Here is a 17,923-nt window from a genome sequence, read left to right on the forward strand (position 1 = left end):
TTTTTATTTTATTTTTTTCAGTCCTACCAAGGGACTTGACCATGCAATCGCTTTATCACTTCAATAATACACTGCAATACCACCGATCATATGGGATATAATAAGGGATTTTGATCGAGGAAGTTATGTAGAGGACTTAGGCCCCATGCACAGAACCGTACCCTTAATCACACATTTGCGGACCGTGCTCTGATTATAAAGTATGGGAGCACAGTCCGTAAAATAAAAAAATAAGACATGTCCTTTTTTTTGCAGAAGCTTTCTATGGCACAGACACCTTTCCGTAAATATACGGGAAGGTGTCTGTTGGCCATAGAAATTAATGGGTCTGTAATTACGGTCCGTAATTGCGGACGAAATCTACGGTCGTGTGCATGGGGAATTATCTTACTTATGTACTCTGATCCGTTTTTAGATCAGAATAAGTATAAAAATCGGAGCCGTCAAGAATCCCATTGAAATCAAAATAACAGATACAAATGGATTACAATCCGTTTGTATCCGCTTTACATTGACGCCAATGATAAAAATAACCATCTGTTAGACACCCATTTTTTTTTAACAGAGTAAAAAGTCCTGCACTTTTATCTCTGTCACAAAACGGATGACTAAAATAACGGATGCGAACGGAAACTAACGGATTCAATTAAAAATCCTATTGATTTCAATGGTATTTTTAACAGATCCGATTTTATCCGTTATTCTGATCTAAAAATGGATCAGAGTAACGGATTATACAACGCAAGTGTGAACTGCGGCAACTGAAGCATAAAACCATGTGTCTGCAGAGCTCCATTTTACCTCCAACTGTATTCATTTTGTTGGTAAAGCACAAAACGTATGGGAGCATCTGTGATACGCAATATATGGCAGCAGCTGCAGCAGGCAATTCATGGGGGCATCTGTGGCAGACGCACTGTTAAACGGGCCTCTCTGGCTTGCTCTCTGGCTTTTGGCATATCTATTTTCATTATGACGTATTTGTACATATTTGGGAGATACAAATGTTGCATGGTATAACGCTGGGATTCCACAGAACGCTTTGATCGCATTTTTACTGCAGTTTTGTAGCAATTTTCATGTGCGTCTTAATTGCTTGGAATAATGCATTGTAAAAAACGTTTTACCCCGAATTGCCACGGTTCTGCAATGCGGTTTTCAGTTTTCGCGTATTAAAGGGGAAGCATATGGTTTGAATGTGCTTAATTTGTAATTACTGCACGGCCAAAAACCAATCCCAAAACCGCCAAGATTCACAGTAAAACGCATGCAGTTTCTACAATGCACTTTTCTCAGCAATAATATTGCACGTCGGTCTGTTCTATGTGTGGATCGGCGCAGGCAGGCACGATGACGTCACTGCATCGCGCCTGTCTGCTCCAAGCCTCTCAGGGCAGGCATCACATAATGAATGGTGGAGCAAAGTGCTGATGGCTCTCCGCTCCCCTTGGCTGTATCCACGTCCTGAGGACGCAGATACAGTTGAAACCGGGAAATCCTGATGGCCTTCAAGGAGAGTGGAACATCGCCCGAAAATTGGGACTGTCCCGCTGGATTCGGGTCAGTTTTGGCATTCAAAATTACTGGACATGAGAGGTTTTTTACTGGTAATTGTTGCTTCCTGCCCTTCTCAAGGGAGAATTCCTGTTCCTGTTGTGTGTTAAACATACAAACATACATATCATTTTCGTGTAGCAAAAATACTTTTTGATGTAGACAATAATAGAGGTTGTATATAGTGAAGACTCAAAGTTATACTGTTTTTTATATTTTGTCTATTTACCGTATATATCTTTTATTGATGCATCTGGCAATTTTGCAAGAAAACAAATAAAGTAGTTTGGGAGGATTAGAGTTATATGGGGGAGTCTATTATTGTTTTTGGGGGGAGGTACCATAATATTATCCTCAGGCACCATATTATTAGAAGCTTCTCCTTAAACAGATAGAATACTTGAAAAGTACTAAATAGAGGGGAATACTTGAAAAGTACTAAATAGAGGGGGGGGACTTGAAAAGTACTAAATAGAGGGGGGATACTTGAAAAGTACTAAATAGAGGGGGGATACTTGAAAAGTACTAAATAGAGGGGGGGGGGATACTTGAAAAGTACTAAATAGAGGGGGAATACTTGAAAAGTACTAAATAGAGGGGGGGATACTTGAAAAGTACTAAATAGAGGGAGAATACTTGAAAAGTACTAAATAGAGGGGGAATACTTGAAAAGTACTAAATAGAGGGGGGGATACTTGAAAAGTACTAAATAGAGGGGGGGATACTTGAAAAGTACTAAATAGAGGGGAATACTTGAAAAGTACTAAATAGAGGGGAATACTTGAAAAGTACTAAATAGAAGGGAATACTTGAAAAGTATGCCGAGCTGTATTATGGAAAATAAAAAAGTGAAAGAAGGTGATTGTTTTATTTGAAAGGTTTAGACGTGGGTGGAGGTTTTCCTAGGAATAATGCCAGTCATTCATGAGAGTAATGGGGGAAGGGTTAGAAGGGAAGAAATGGGAATGTGGTAAATGTTAACAAAGCGATCAGTGTGAAAAGGAAAAAAAAAATCAATCTATTGAAAGTAGAGGCACTGTAATTTGATGTAAAAAATACAATAACAATATTGCACAAGTATGATAAAGAAATACCAATACAACCAACTTTTTTTATTCTAGTATAACAATATGTATCGCTAATTTGCAGAGCAGGGTCATATGCCACGTACAAAAATGTACACACACTAAGGGCTTATTCAGGCGAACGTTAGTCAATGGGGCCGTTTAGACTGTCAGTGATTTTCACGCAGCGGAAAACTCATGACATGTCCTATATTTGCCCATTTTTTGCGCATCACGCACCCATTGAAGTCAATGGGTGCGTGAAAACCGTGCACGGCACACGGACGCACTTCCGTGTGCCGCGCGTGATGCGCGCTACAGTAGGCAAAACTATGAATGAAAACAGAAAAGCACCACGTGCTTTTCTGTTTACAAACATACAGAGTGTCATAATTATGGTGGCAGCCACGCATCATACGCTGCTGACACAGCTTTTATGGACCTTTTACGCGCGCAAAACGCCGCGTTTTTTGCGCGCGCAAAACGCACACGCTCGTGTGAATCCGGCCTTAGGGGAACATTAATGGGTCAGTATTAGGGTCATGCACACTTCAGTGAAATTCTTCAGTGTGCTATCCGTTTTTTTTAATGGATAGTACACTGACCCATTCATTTCTATGGGGCCATGCACACATCTGACTTTTTTGCGGATCCGTGTGTCAGTTCTGCAAATTATAGAACAAGTCCTACTCTTGTCCGTTTTTGCGTATCAGTTTCACCCATTCTATTCAATGGTCCGTTAAAAAAAATCTGTGTTTTGCGTCTATATAAAAGGTCACAGATGTGTGCGTGAGCCCTAAAGTAAGCATTTAGGCTGCCTCAAGAGCCATAATGAAACACCTAATATGACTTTGCTCCAGCCAAAACACGATTCACTGATATTGGTTTATCAAATAAACGGGGCCGGCCAAACACATAAGACAGTGATCGTGCACAATCAATCGCCCGTGGAATAATACGTACAAACGATCGCACCAGCTACAGTACAGACTAAACTGGCTGAAGTGGCAAATGATCGGCCGATCACGTCATACACATGTAGTTTTAGGGTATGTGCACACGATAACGACCAATATGTCTGAAATTACGGAGCTGTTTTCAGGAGAAAACAGCTCCTGCATTTCAGACGTAATTGCTCGTACTCGCGTTTTGCGAGGCGTCAATTACGGCCTCGTCTTTTGACAGCGAAGCGTAACATTTTAAGGTCATCGGCACAGTACGTCGGCAGCAATGGGCAGATGTTTGCCGATGTATTGAAGCCATCTTTTCAGGCGTAATTCGAGGCGTAAAATGCCTCGTTTACGCCTGAAAATAGGTTGTGTGAACCCAGCCTTAGCTGACTACAGCTGACATTTTTCAACCTGGCCGATCATATTTTTGCCAGACAAAATCAGACATTTTTTCAATAGTGGAAATAACAAGAAACACATTTATTCTAGTATATTTTGCAAAGTAGAACATCTAATTTAGCTATTTTATGTCTTTAAGCGCGACGTTGCCATCTAGAGGAAAAGCTGCTAAAGCCTACAAATAACAAGTTCAAATAAATATAATAAACTCACATTATTACATAGCTATAGTAACTGACAATTCTTTTCTTCATATTAAGGATTTCCCCCCCCACAAAGGATGAAATTCACACTCTACCACAATGTGTTACAATATGACTTGATCCCCATGGATTTAACACTGTTCCAGTATGTCACCAGGGAAAACCAGAAACTGTGTGTCACCAAGGGTACACACTATACTACTAATGCCTTATTCACACGACAGGGTCCCGCCCGAGTGTCGGCCGATGAAATCGGCCGTTTTTCCCGGCCGGTTTGCATTAGTTTTGCATCCGTTCCGGGCCGGGCATATCTGGACAGTGATATCAGGGGCAACTCCTGAAGGGGAATCCCCATGTGTTCGGGGATTCCGCTTCAGGAGTTTCCCCTGATGTCACTGCCCAGATATGGACAGAGACTTCAAGAGCTCTGTCCAGGAGCGGAATCCCCAAACACACGGGGATTCCGCTCCTTCAGGGAGCTAAAGAGGGGCTAGCACATAGCAGAGCAGGGAGATACCTCCCTGCTCTGCTATAGTGGCGTCGCTACAATAGTATCAGCCGCATCAGCAGCAGCTGCTAGCGGCGCCATCGGCCATGGAAGGTGTCGCCGGGCCAGGGCGCTTTTAAAACAAGCAGGGGAAGGGAACTAGCGCAGCGCTCCCTTCCACCTGCTGTACACCCCGGCCCTGCCACACAGTGTATCTCCAGCGTACAGCCATTCGTCCGAATGGCATCAACTCCTCCTCCTCACATGCACTCTGCGCTGTGAGGAGGGAGCGAGCGACGGAATACATGGGCATCACTTGGGACACATTCCGGTGATGGCCGTGTATTACCCGGCCCCATAGACTACTATGGGAGCCGGGCGGCCGGGTAAACGGCCGAAAATAGGACATGTCCCATTTTTTGACGGCCAGGTTTCCCGGGCTGTCAAAAAATCGGTCGTGTGAATAGCCCCATTAGGGGTCTATTGTTCCTACAGCAGCCGGGTGACGGCCAATTTATGAACGGCCGTCAACCCGGCCGGGAAACCCTGTCGTGTGAATAAGGGCTAAGTCACAACAAATTTTTGTTACATTGTACAACAAAATGGTTCCTCAAATAAATGTATTCTTTGTGTAATGAAAAGTTGCACATTTTTCCAATATATCTTCGGTATCAGTTTTCAAGATCTCTGCTTAATGTCATTCCATAGGGACTTTCATTAATTCCCAGGAAATAGAAATCCTTCCTGGTGATGTGACAGACACACAGGTACACGGCTCATTACTAGAGAGAGCTCTGACAACTGTACTGTACCTGTAGCGAGCTGTGCACCTGTTGTCATCACATGGCCCATGAAATAATGAAGGTTCCTATTGAATGACTGCAAGCAGAGATCTTGAAAACTGTTAAATATTATTACAAAAGTGTTTCGGAAAATTGTTTAACTTTTCATTATGCAAAGAATAACATTTGCAAAAAAACGGAATACTTCTTCAATGTTTAGCCCATAAGGCCCTGTTCAGAGTTCGGAGCTTTCTGCAGGCAGAAAAAAATCTGTCTCACAATTCTTTCAGGAATTTTGAGGCAGATTCTGACCTGCCTGCAATTTGTTGCGGCAAACGCGTTTTTTTTTGCCCACGGCCATTGAGTGCTGCGGGCAAAAAACACTGCAAAAAACGCTTATTCCAAACGGAATTTTTAGGCAGATTTTCTGCCTGCAAAAAACTCAGTGTGAACGTACCCTTATACTATATCAGAATGGATGCATGAGCCCTAAGGGGAGTGGCATAAATATTTAGAATTTTATGTCATTTTTACCAACAACATTTTTACCTGGAAAGAAAAAAACCGCAATGCCCCATGTAAACATATGCTTTGAGTATGTTCTCACTGGTCGCTTACGTTGCGTAAAACAAGTATCCGACCTCGAACCCGCAGGGAATTTCATCCGATAAAACTTAACTAATTTGTGGTGCAGATTTTCAGGCGGAAAATCCAAAGTGGAAGTAGCACTGCATTCCGACAAATAAAGGTATAAAACTTGTTCTAGAGACAAACAGAATTTTTTTATTGTTGGCGTTATTCATCAAGGAAGGTTTTATTTTGCCATTCTCCTACTTCTGTGTCCCATCAACCTGTGGTGTTCGGCCAGTTGTCACGAAGATACATTACAGAGACACATAACAACTAAAGGCTGGGGCTGCAGAGACATGACACGGTGAATATTTGTCCCCTCGCGTTTATTTCCCAAATATTGGGCAGATTTATCAATGTATCATAACTGAGAAAGTATCAAGAAGAATCCTGAAAACTGTCACTAATGTATTCCTCCATATTCACCAGTTGTGACATTTTTGAGACTTCTTTTTTACGTTTTGTGTGCTGGGATTGTGGGTTTTTAGAAAATTATATCAGAAGTTAGAACAGTAGCCAAATTTTGTTATTTATGTACTTTTAAAAAAAAAAAAAATTAACCCTTTCTAGACAAAGGCCTTCAGATGCATGAATGACCACAGCAAAATGTCACCTTTTGGAATATCTCATTCTAAAGGTCAGGTCACATGGAATTTTTTGGCGCTGATTTTGACACGGAGATCGCATTAAAATCAGCGCCAAAAATGGGCGAAATCGCCGCCATTGATTCAAATTGAAGGCAGAGGCGTTTTTCTCTCCCAGGTCTTTTTGGCCGCTTGCGGGAAAAAAATCCAGTATGTACTTTCTTGCCGTGGCTTCCGCCTCTGACATTGAATCAATGCAGCACTCGTTTCTGTGCTTTTTTTGCTGCGTTTTTTGCCCACGGTCCTTGCATTAGCTTTAATGGAGACCGTGAAAACAATGCGGAAAAATATGTGCAGGAAGTTCAAAATCTGCCTCAAAATTCCTGAAAGAATTCGGAGGCAGATTTTTTCTGCCTGCAAATATTCTTTCTTATTTTATACTTTGGCCAAATATTTTTTTCTTTTTTTGGGGAAACAGATGGCGCTTTAATGTGGTACCAAGACAGAACCAGTTTCTTTTCATTTTTTTACTTTTTATGTAGGAGAAAATGGGAAAATATTGAAAAAATTACCTTTTTTTTTTTTTTTTGTAATCTAGCATAGTTACAAATTGATGTCACAGAATAATCCCTGCATTCTCCAATATATACCAATACTAAATAAGTATTACTGATGCCTGAGAACATGGCTCACCATTTTTTCTTCTAGCCTCCTGCCTTCATGTGGTATGTGGGATCTGTAAATAGGCGCAAAGAACCCGTGTACAAATTTTTTTTATTTATATATTTATTTTTACTTTTTTGTAATTTTTTTTACCTGTGTTCGGGGGAAGCTGAGATAACATGGATAACGTGATGTGTATTATCCCAGATTTCCTGCAGATCACAGATAATAGTGATCTAATGCCTGCTTGCTATTATACCACTATTAGCAGTGATCTGCACACAGAGGAAAGCTGGGATAACACACATCACGTCCTCTCAGCATGCACCTCTCCTCTCTTTTATAGTTAGAGGCCTGTGAGTGTGACTTCACGGGTTTCCATGGCAACAGCCTGAATGCAGGAAGGAAGGTTCTCCTTGTCACTTCAGAAGGATCGGGGCTGACACAATGTCAGTCCGATCTCTTTAATGGCAGAGCGCTATCTATAAAGAGGATCACAGCTATTTATGTTCCATCAGCAGATGGAACGTAAATATACTTATTATGGACGTCTAGGGGTTTAAGAAATATTGCCTTTTTTTTAGTTGTGGTGGTCATTTCTGCAAAAGTGTTCTCAGAAATATATTCTCAGAAATGTCATTCTCTCAGCATACTCACTCAATAGCAAGGTGACGACCAATATGGCTGTAATGCCGGTTTTACATGGCCATAATTGTAGCCGTATTACTGTTGCATGCCTGGCCCCACGGTGGTTCTAATGATAAAACTTAGATCACATAGAACCCTATGTTTGGGTCGGTTTAGTAGTACTTGCATACCTTCTAAGGGCATGACCACACGTGGCGGATTTCCTCCGCAACTGTCCGCATCAATGCCGCACAGAATCTGCGTTGCAGATTCTGCTGCGGATCTGCACAAAATGTGCAGTACATTGATGCGGACTAGCTGCTGCGTACTGCGGGAAAAGTGCTTCCCTTCTCCCTATCAGTGCAGGATAGAGAGAAGGGACAGCACTTTCCCTAGTGAAAGTAAACGACTTTCATACTTACCGGCCGTTGTCTTGGTGACGCGTCCCTCTTTCGGCATCCAGCCCGACCTCCCTGGATGACGCGCCAGTCCATGTGACCGCTGCAGCCTGTGCTTGGCCTGTGATTGGCTGCAGCCGTCACTTAGGCTGAAACGTCATCCTGGGAGGCCGGACTGGAGACAGACGCAGGGAGTTCTCGGTAAGTATGAACTTATATTTTTTTTTACAGATACATGTATATTGAGATCGGTAGTCACTGTCCCGGGTGCAGAAACAGTTACTGCCGATCCCTTAACTCTTTCAGCACCCTGGACAGTGACTATTTACAGACGTCTCCTAGCAACGCTCCCGTCATTACGGGAGCCCCATTGACTTCCTCAGTCTGGCTGTAGACCTAGAAATACATAGGTCCAGCCAGAATGAAGAAATGTCATGGTAGTAAAACCAATACGCTCCGCAGCACACACAAGATCTGCGGACTTCATTGCGGAATTTTGACTCTCCATTGAAGTCAATGGAGAAATTCCGCCATGAGTCCGCCACTGCTCCGCAACAGACAGAGCATGCTGCGGACACCAAATTCCGCTCCGCAGCCTATGCTCCGCAGCGGAATTTTACGCCTCGTCTAAACGAACACTGCTAAATTAAAGTGTAAGTCAATGGACAAACGGCTCCGCTGCGGATTAACGCTGCGGATTGTCCGCAGCGGAATTTAAGTGAAATTCCGCCACGTGTGAACCCAGCCTAACTGTCCCGGATTCAGCGGGACAGTCCCAAATTCTGGGCGGCCAGTGGTAAGTCTCAGTTTCAACTGTATCTGTGTCATCAAGACGCAATACGGCTGCAATAAATGCCCATGAGGCTTCTACCGTACCTCTGTATTCCTATATGACCTCCGTATTCGTATATGAAGGAATAAGGAGGTTCACATAGAATCTGACAATGAAAATCAAGGGAGAACATCCACATACGGAAACTGTATGGCAGCACACGGAGCCCGTGCACCTGCGCACTAAGGAGCCGCACAGTCTCCATGCACTGATGCACAGGCTCCGTCCTCACCATTCTGCCGTGTGCATGAGCCCTTAGGCCCTGTTCACTTCTGGAAAAGGGCCTCCTTTAAGGGCATCCGTCATATATCCAATCCAAAATACCGGAAACAATAGGGCGGCATGCTAGTTATTGTTTCCGTAAAACTCTGGACAACATGGAGAGAACCTGACAGAAGCCATTAACGTCAATGGGTTCCACCGGGTGCCGATGGTGTGCATCATGTAACGGAACCGGCACTTCAGGTATTTTTGTTGTTCAGTTCCTCTGACGGAGCAGAGCAACGGAAACATCGAACGCAGATGTGAACAGGCCCTTACAGATTAGCGGATCCACCACAAAATGCATGTTAAAACCACTAAATACTCAGGGTAAGCTGATGGGTCAGGGTCCGACTCCCGGGACCCCCACGATCAGCTGTATAGTAGGAGCCGCAGCGCTGGTACAGGCGCTGCTTCCCCTTCATTTCTTCTTGCTCATTGTGAATGTTCGACACACATTTAGTGGTGATTCACAGGTATTGCAGCCTTTTCTCCCATTCACTTCAAAAGGATAAGCCATCAATAGCTTATGGGCCAGGGTTCCGACTCCCGGGACCCCCGCGATCAGCTGTATAGAAGGAGCCGCAGCGCTGGTACAGGCGCTGCTTCCCTTTCATTTCTTCTTGCTCATTGTGACTATTCGACACACATTTAGTAGCGATTCACAGGTATTGCAGCCTTCTCTCCCATTCACTGCAATGAAAGAAAAGGCTGCAATACCTGTGAATCGCCACTAAATGTGTGTCGAACATTTAAGGTGAGCAAGAAGAAATTAAAGGGAAGCAGCGCTCGTACGAGCACTGCAGCCCCCTCAAAACAGCTGATCGGCGGAGGTCGCAGGAGACAGACCCCAACCCATCAGTTATTGATGGCCTATCCTGAGGATAGGCCATCAATTTTTATCGGCTGGAAAACCTCTTTAATCTATATGCAATAAGCTCCACCTAGTGGCAGCTGCAGGGAATATGGAGTTCTGTATGGAAAAACTGATCTCTGATCCTATGAAGATATGAAATCAATCAACAGAGAGTTTCATTTTTACATAAAAACGAAATGATGGGCAGCACTTACAGTAGTTTCGCATGTAATAACTGTGTTCATTTATAGCTTTGATCTCTCCATTGATGTTTATATATCGGCATATAATAATGCAGCACATCAGTAATACAGCATGATCTATTGTGTGGAATACAAGGAGTTAAAGATTCAGACTAGAAAGCATTTTTTGAATAGATGAAAACTTAGGTCCACAGGTAATGGAGGTTAGTCACCATGGCAACACCAGAACTTTACGCCGGGCAGCCGAGTACCAATATCTTACACAGAAACATGAAAGTGATGTGAAGGAGGAGATGGGGCCGGTCTAGCATGGGGTGAGATATGGAAGCAATGGAATAGTCAGAAGCATTTAGTAGTGAAGCCTCATTAAAGAGCCTTTCTCCATTAAAGTAATTTATAGGATTCCAGTAGAAATACATTATTAGTAGCGATTAAAATCTAACGCCATAACGCTAGATTAATGTTTGACAAACTTGTGAATGCAGACAGACTCTACGCTTGGCTTTGAGCAAATACAACCTATAGCTATACCCCTAAGTATCAATTGGGCACCTTCCAAATCATAAAAACCTACAACAAAAAAAGGCACAAACAGTTCACTAATATGTAAGAAAAAAACTGGAGCAGATTTACTAATGTGTCTGCGCCTAGGATGTGTCCAAACATGCACCACAATTTGGTGCATTTCACTTTAGAACAGATGATTGCGCCTATTGAAACTTTAAAAAAAAGTTCTGGAAAAAGAGGTGGAGCGTAACATAAAGGGGTGTGCCTTAACATAGAATAGGTGTGGTTTCAAATATGCCAACGTGCGCCAAAATTTTGGCACAAAATTCTGTCGGAAATTAAGCCAAATCAAAGGTGGCATGAGGAGGAGAAAAGTGTCTACCAAGATGCACTAAATTTATCATACTGCGCGCACCACTGTGATAAATTTTGTGCCTCTTCTGACGCCCTGGTGTAAGTTTACACTTTCTAGAACTTACACAGCTTAGTGAATCTGTTCTATTGTGTTCTTTGGTCAATCACAAAATATTTCATCAATAGAAACAACAAAATAATAATCCAATTTTACTAGGGATTTACAATTCCTAATGTGTCTAAAACAGTTCATAAATGTGGTGTATTTCGAATAGGAAATATGCCCCATAGTGAGTTTTTATTTAACTCCTTAATGACCGGGCATGTTTGTACCTTAAAGAGGCTCTGTCACCAGATTTTGCAACCCCTATCTGCTATTGCAGCAGATAGGCGCTGCAATGTAGATTACAGTAACGTTTTTATTTTTAAAAAACGAGCATTTTTGGCCAAGTTATGACCATTTTTGTAGTTATGCAAATGAGGCTTGCAAAAGTCCAAGTGGGTGTGTTTAAAAGTAAAAGTCCAAGTGGGCGTGTATTAGGTGCGTACATCGGGGCGTTTTTAATACTTTTACTAGCTGGGCACTCTGAAGAGAAGTAACATCCTCTTCTCTTCAGAACGCCCAGCTTCTGACAGTGCAGATCTGTGACGTCACTCACAGGTCCTGCATCGTGACGGCCACATCGGCACCAGAGGCTACAGTTGATTCTGCAGCAGCATCAGCGTTTGCAGGTAAGATCGACTTACCTGCAAACGCTGATGCTGCTGCAGAATCAACTGTAGCCTCTGGTGCCGATGTGGCCGTCACGATGCAGGACCTGTGAGTGACGTCACAGATCTGCACTGTCAGAAGCTGGGCGTTCTGAAGAGAAGAGGATGTTACTTCTCTTCAGAGCGCCCAGCTAGTAAAAGTATTAAAAACGCCCCGATGTACGCACCTAATACACGCCCACTTGGACTTTTACTTTTAAACACACCCACTTGGACTTTTGCAAGCCTCATTTACATAACTACAAAAATGGTCATAACTTGGCCAAAAATGCTCGTTTTTTTAAAATAAAAACGTTACTGTAATCTACATTGCAGCGCCTATCTGCTGCAATAGCAGATAGGGGTTGCAAAATCTGGTGACAGAGCCTCTTTAATGACCAAGCCAGATTTGTCAAATCTGGTATGTCTGACTTTATCAGAGAATAACTCTGTGAAAGTTTTGAATATCCAAGTAATTCTGACATTGTTTTTTCGTCACATGTTGTACTTTATTTTAGTGGTAAAAGTAGACTGATACGATTTGCGGAAATTAATTAAAAAATAGAGAAATTGAAGAAATTTTGTAAAAATTATCATTTTTCCCTATTTTTAACTGCAATATGTCACATATGTACATACATACTGCACAATTTTTTAAATTAAATATATATTTCCATCGCTTTACTCTATTTTGGCAGCACTTTTGAAAAAAAAAATTTTTTTTTCAGCAATTTGGAAGACTTACAAGTTTAGTAATCATTTTATACATTTTGAAGTACATTTTGTTTTCCTGCACCAAGCCAGGTTTTCAGAGGCTCATTGGTGTCAGAATGGTGGAAACCCCCACAAGTGACCCCATTTTGAAAACTACACCCCTTAAGGTATTTATTAAGGGGTGTTGTAAGTATTTTGACCCCACAGTTTTTTTGTAAGAATTCATGCAAAGCAGGCGTAAAAAAATATAATTTCACTTTTTTCATAAAAGTATCACTTTGAAGACCGATTTCTGTGTAAAGTGACCATGAGAATGAAGAAACACACCCCAAAATATATCACCCTGTTTCCAAAAATGCCCCCATTGTGACCCTAATGCATTGCTTGGACACACGACAGGGCCCGAAAGGGAGGGAGCACCCGGACGCTTTCAGGACTCATATTTTGCGTGAAAATGTTTTAGGCCCTACTGTATATTTGGAGAGGTTTTGAGCTACCAGAGCGATAGAATCTCCCCATAAACGACCCCATTTAGAAAACTAGACCCTTTAAGGTATTTATCTAGGGGTGTAGTGCGTACTTTGACCCCACAGTTTTTTGCTAAATTTAATGCATAGCAGGTGAAAAAAAAAACAAAAAACACTTTTTTCATAAAAGTATCACTTTGAAGACCGATTTCTGTGTAAAGCGACCATGAGAATGAAGAAACACACCCCAAAATATATCACCCTGTTTCTACTGTTTTCAAAAATGCCCCCATTGTGACCCTAATGCATTGCTTGGACACACGACAGGGCCCGAAAGGGAGGGAACACCCGGAGGCTTTCAGGACTCATATTTTGCTTGAAAATGTTTTAGGCCCCACTGAACATTTGGAGAGGCTTTGAGCTGCCAGAACGATAGAAACTCCCCATAAAAGACCCCATTTAGAAAACTAGACCCCATAACGTAATTATTTAGGTATATAGTAATTATTTTGACCCCACAGTTCTTTGCTAAATTTAATGCATATCAGGTGAAAAAAAAAAAGAATTTCACTTTTTTCATAAAAGTATTTGTTTGAAGACCGATTTCTTTGTAAAGCGAACATGAAAATGAAGAAACACACCCCAAAATCTATCACCCTCTTTCTCCTGTTTTCAAAAATACCCACATTGTGGCCCTAATGCATTGTTTGGACACACGGCAGGGCCCCAAAGGAAGGGAGCACCCGGAGGCTTTCAGGACTCATATTTTGCTTGAAAATGTTTTAGGCCCCAATGTACATTTGGAGAAGCTTTGAGCTGCCAGAACGATAGAAACTGCCCATAAACGACCCCATTTCGAAAACTAGACCCCTTAAGGTATTTATCTAGGGGTATAGTTAGCATTTTGACCACACAGGTTTTTCGCTAAATATATTGGAATTAGTCTGTAAAAATTAAAATGTACTTTTTTTCTGAAACAACATAGAAATTTTTATTATTTACAAGGAATAACAAAGAAAATGCACCCCAACATTTGTAAAGCAATGTCTCCCGATTACGACAATACCCCATATGTGGTAATAAACTGCTGTTTGGACCCACAGCAGGGCTCAGAAGGGAAGGAGCGCCATTTGGATTTATGATTTTGCTGGAATGGTTTTCGGTGCCATGTCGCATTTGCAATGCACTGGAGGGACCAAAACAGTGGAAACTCCCCCAAAAGTGACCCCATTTTGGAAAAACCTTCAAGGAATTTTTCTAGGGGTATAGTGAGCATTTACACCCCATGGGTCTTTTGCAGAGTTTATTAGAATTAGGGCGCGAAAATTAATATCAAAATTTTTTCCACTAAAATGTTGCATTTTCTCATTTTCACAAGGGATAAAGGAGGAAAAAAACAACCATTTTTTATAAAGCAATTTCTCCCGAGTACGGAAATACCCCACATGTTGTCATACGTTTTTTCATTAGAAATGAATTAACCCTTTCAGGACTGATCCATTTTTTGCTTTCATATTTTAGATTTTCACTCCCCGCTTTCCAAGAGCCATAACTTTTTTATTTTTCCATCAATAGAGTGGTGTGGGGCTTATTTCTTGCGGGAGGAGCTGCAGTTTTTATTGGTACCATTTTGGGGTACATGCGATTTATTTATTTTTATCACTTTTTGTTCCATTTTTTTGCAATCCTGAGCAAAAAACAGGAATTCTGACACTGTTTTTTAGGTTTTCTTTTTGCGGCGCTCACCGTACGCTATAAATGACATTTTTACTTTATTCTGCGGGTTGGTACGATTACGGCGATACCATATATTTATAGGTTTGGTCCTTTTTTTTAGCGTTTGCACAATAAAATGACTTATTTATAAACAAAAAAAATTCTGTGTCACCATATTCTGAGAGCCGTAATTTTTTTATTTTTTAGTCAAAAAAGCTGTGTAAGGGCTTGTTTTTTGCGGGACAGATAGAAGTTTTTATTGGCACTATTTTTGGGAACATGCGACTTTTTGATCACTTTTTATTCTTTATTTTGGGAGGGGTGGTGACCAAAAAAATTGTGATACTGTCGTCGTTTTTTATTGATTTTTTTGGGAGTGTTCATCGTGCGGGGAAAATAACATTACAGTTTTATAGTTGGGGTCGTTACGAACGCGGTGATACCAGATGTGTACTTTAAAAGTTTTATTATAGGAAAAAAAGAAGTTCATGTTTATATCACTTCTAACTTTTATTTTTACACTTTTTTTAAAACATTTTTATTACTTTTTTAACTTGTCCCACTAGGGGACACTTAGTCTTGCAGCTTTGATCGCTGCTAGAGTACATTACACTACACACGTAGTGTGATGTACTCTAACTGTCATTGTGACGTGACTGTCACACTGACAGGAAGCATCGGAGGACCGGCCGGAGGCTGTTCCTCCGAGGCTTCTGTACATGGCAACCCGGAGGTCATTATCTGACCTCCGATTGCCGTGACAAGCATCGGTAGCCCCCACGATCACTTCTTGGGGGCTGCCGATGTGCTTCAAACCACTTAAATGCGGCGACGGCAATCCGTCGCCGCACTTAAGGGGTTAACTGCCGAAAGCAGCGGCGATGGTCCGCTGTCCGGCGAGACTGATGTCTCAGCTGTCGGGGACAACTGTCAGCGCGGGTCTATCACTCTGTGTTTACACAGAGTGACAGTTTGAAATGCGGACGAAAATGCACGTCATGGTGCGGGAACTAGCAGCCGACCAGGACGTGCATTTTCGTCCTTGGTCGTGAAAGAGTTAAACATAATAGTGGACTGTATGTGATTTTTTTGTAGCAGCATTTTTTGGGGATTTTAGTATGTCCACAGTGACAACACTATGGGAGCCAGGGAGGCAATGGTCCAACGCCCCTGAGGAAGCAGCTAACGGCGAAACGCGCGTTGGGGTCCCTGTGGTTGAGCCAACACAGATCTGCAAACATCTTCAGTACACATAATGGGTAAGATTGCATGCTTTACAGCCTACGATTGTTACTGTTTACTCCCTCTGCCTCCCCCCCATCTTCATTAGATGTTTACATATAGGGGCTTTGGAGGACATTAGGGTGTTTCAGTTTTTTGAACCCAGTGTGGCTAAGATAATCTACATACTTTTGATAGGCAGTCTGTGAGGTCTGCAGTCTATCCATTTCCGTTTTAACCCCTTCCCGACATCCGCCGTATATATACGGCGCTGTCGGGAGGTGCTTCCCGCAAAGCGCCGTATATGTACGGCGCAGTGATGGTGCAGGCTCAGAAGCAGAGCCGGCACCATCACCGCGGGGTGACAGCTGTATTATACAGCTGGCACCCTCCTGTAACTGCCAGGACCGGAGCTATTCTCCGATCCGGCAGATTAACCCCTCAGATGCTGCGCTCAATAGAGCGCAGCATCTGATAGGTTTTCACCAGATCGGCAACCCAGTGATGCAATCGCTGGGTTGCTGTGGCAATCGGACGCCAGAAAATGGCGTCCGAGTCTGCCTTGTACGGGAGCCGATGAGGACCCGCCTGCGGCGTGTCCTTTATAGGCTTGCTGTCAGTGAATAACTGACAGCGCTAATACACTGCACTACATATGTAGTGCAGTGTATTACAGTAGCGATCAGGGCATCAGGCCCTCATGTCCCCTAGTGGGACAAGTAAAAAAAGTTAAAAAAAGTTAATACAAATGTGGTAAAACAATAAAAACACACAAGTTTCAAATAAAAACAAAGCTAAACTGACTTTTTTCCCATAGTAAGTCTTTTATTATGGGAAAAACCGTAAAAATCAAAAAAACTATACATAATTGGTATCGCCGCGTCCGTAACGACCCAAACTACAAAACTATTATGTCATTTATCCCGCACGGTCAACGCCGTAAAAAAAAAACATGAAAAACCACGCCAGAATCTTTGTTTTTAGGTCACATCTCCTTCCAAAAAATGCTATAAAAAGTGATCAAAAAGTCACATTTACTCCAAAATAGTACTAATAAAAAATGACAATCCGTGTCGCAAAAAATAATCCCTGACACCGCTTTGTGCACGCAAAAATAATAAAGTTATGTGTCTTAGAATATGGCGACACAGAAAACAAATGATTTTATAAAAAAAGTGATTTTATTGTGCAAAAGCTGCAATACATAAAAAAAACTATATAAATTTGGTATCGCCGTAATCGTATCGACCCGCAGAATAAAGCTAACATGTAATTTAGGGCACACTGTGTATGCCGATAAAAAAACCAATAAAAAACGATTCCAGAATTGCTTGTTTTTGGTAATTTCCTTTACCAAAAAATTAAATAAAAAGTGATCAAAAAGTCGTATGTGTTCTAAAATGGTACCAATAAAATCTACAGCCCGTCTCGCAAAAAACAAGCCCGCACACCGCTCAATCAACTGAAAAATAAAAAAGTTATGGCACTAGTAATGCGGTGATGAAAAACATCTCAATGCGCAGGCCGGAGGGGAACATTCCTTCAGTTTCAGGGCCATAGTATTTAGGAACTAGGAAAGGGAATGGACACAGCACATCCGCTGGAAGCGAGGGCGCCCGTATTATACCAGCGCAAAACTTTCCCAGTAATACTTCCCAAACTGCGAAGGAGAAAAAGTCCCCAAAAGGTGCAGAGCATTAC

General features: G+C 42.0%; 1 long non-coding RNA gene across 1 annotated transcript in view; it reads left to right on the forward strand.

The window, feature by feature from the left end:
* The first annotated feature begins 10,735 nt into the window (after positions 1–10,735).
* Positions 10,736–17,923, forward strand: part of LOC142743030 (uncharacterized) — a 29,515-nt gene continuing 22,327 nt past the window's right edge. The window contains exon 1 of the long non-coding RNA XR_012881483.1: positions 10,736–10,807. This is a non-coding gene — a long non-coding RNA (uncharacterized LOC142743030). The remainder of the gene's footprint in view (positions 10,808–17,923) is intronic.

This window comes from Rhinoderma darwinii, chromosome 2, assembly GCF_050947455.1.
Source record: "Rhinoderma darwinii isolate aRhiDar2 chromosome 2, aRhiDar2.hap1, whole genome shotgun sequence".
NCBI classification, from domain to species: Eukaryota; Metazoa; Chordata; class Amphibia; order Anura; family Rhinodermatidae; genus Rhinoderma; species Rhinoderma darwinii.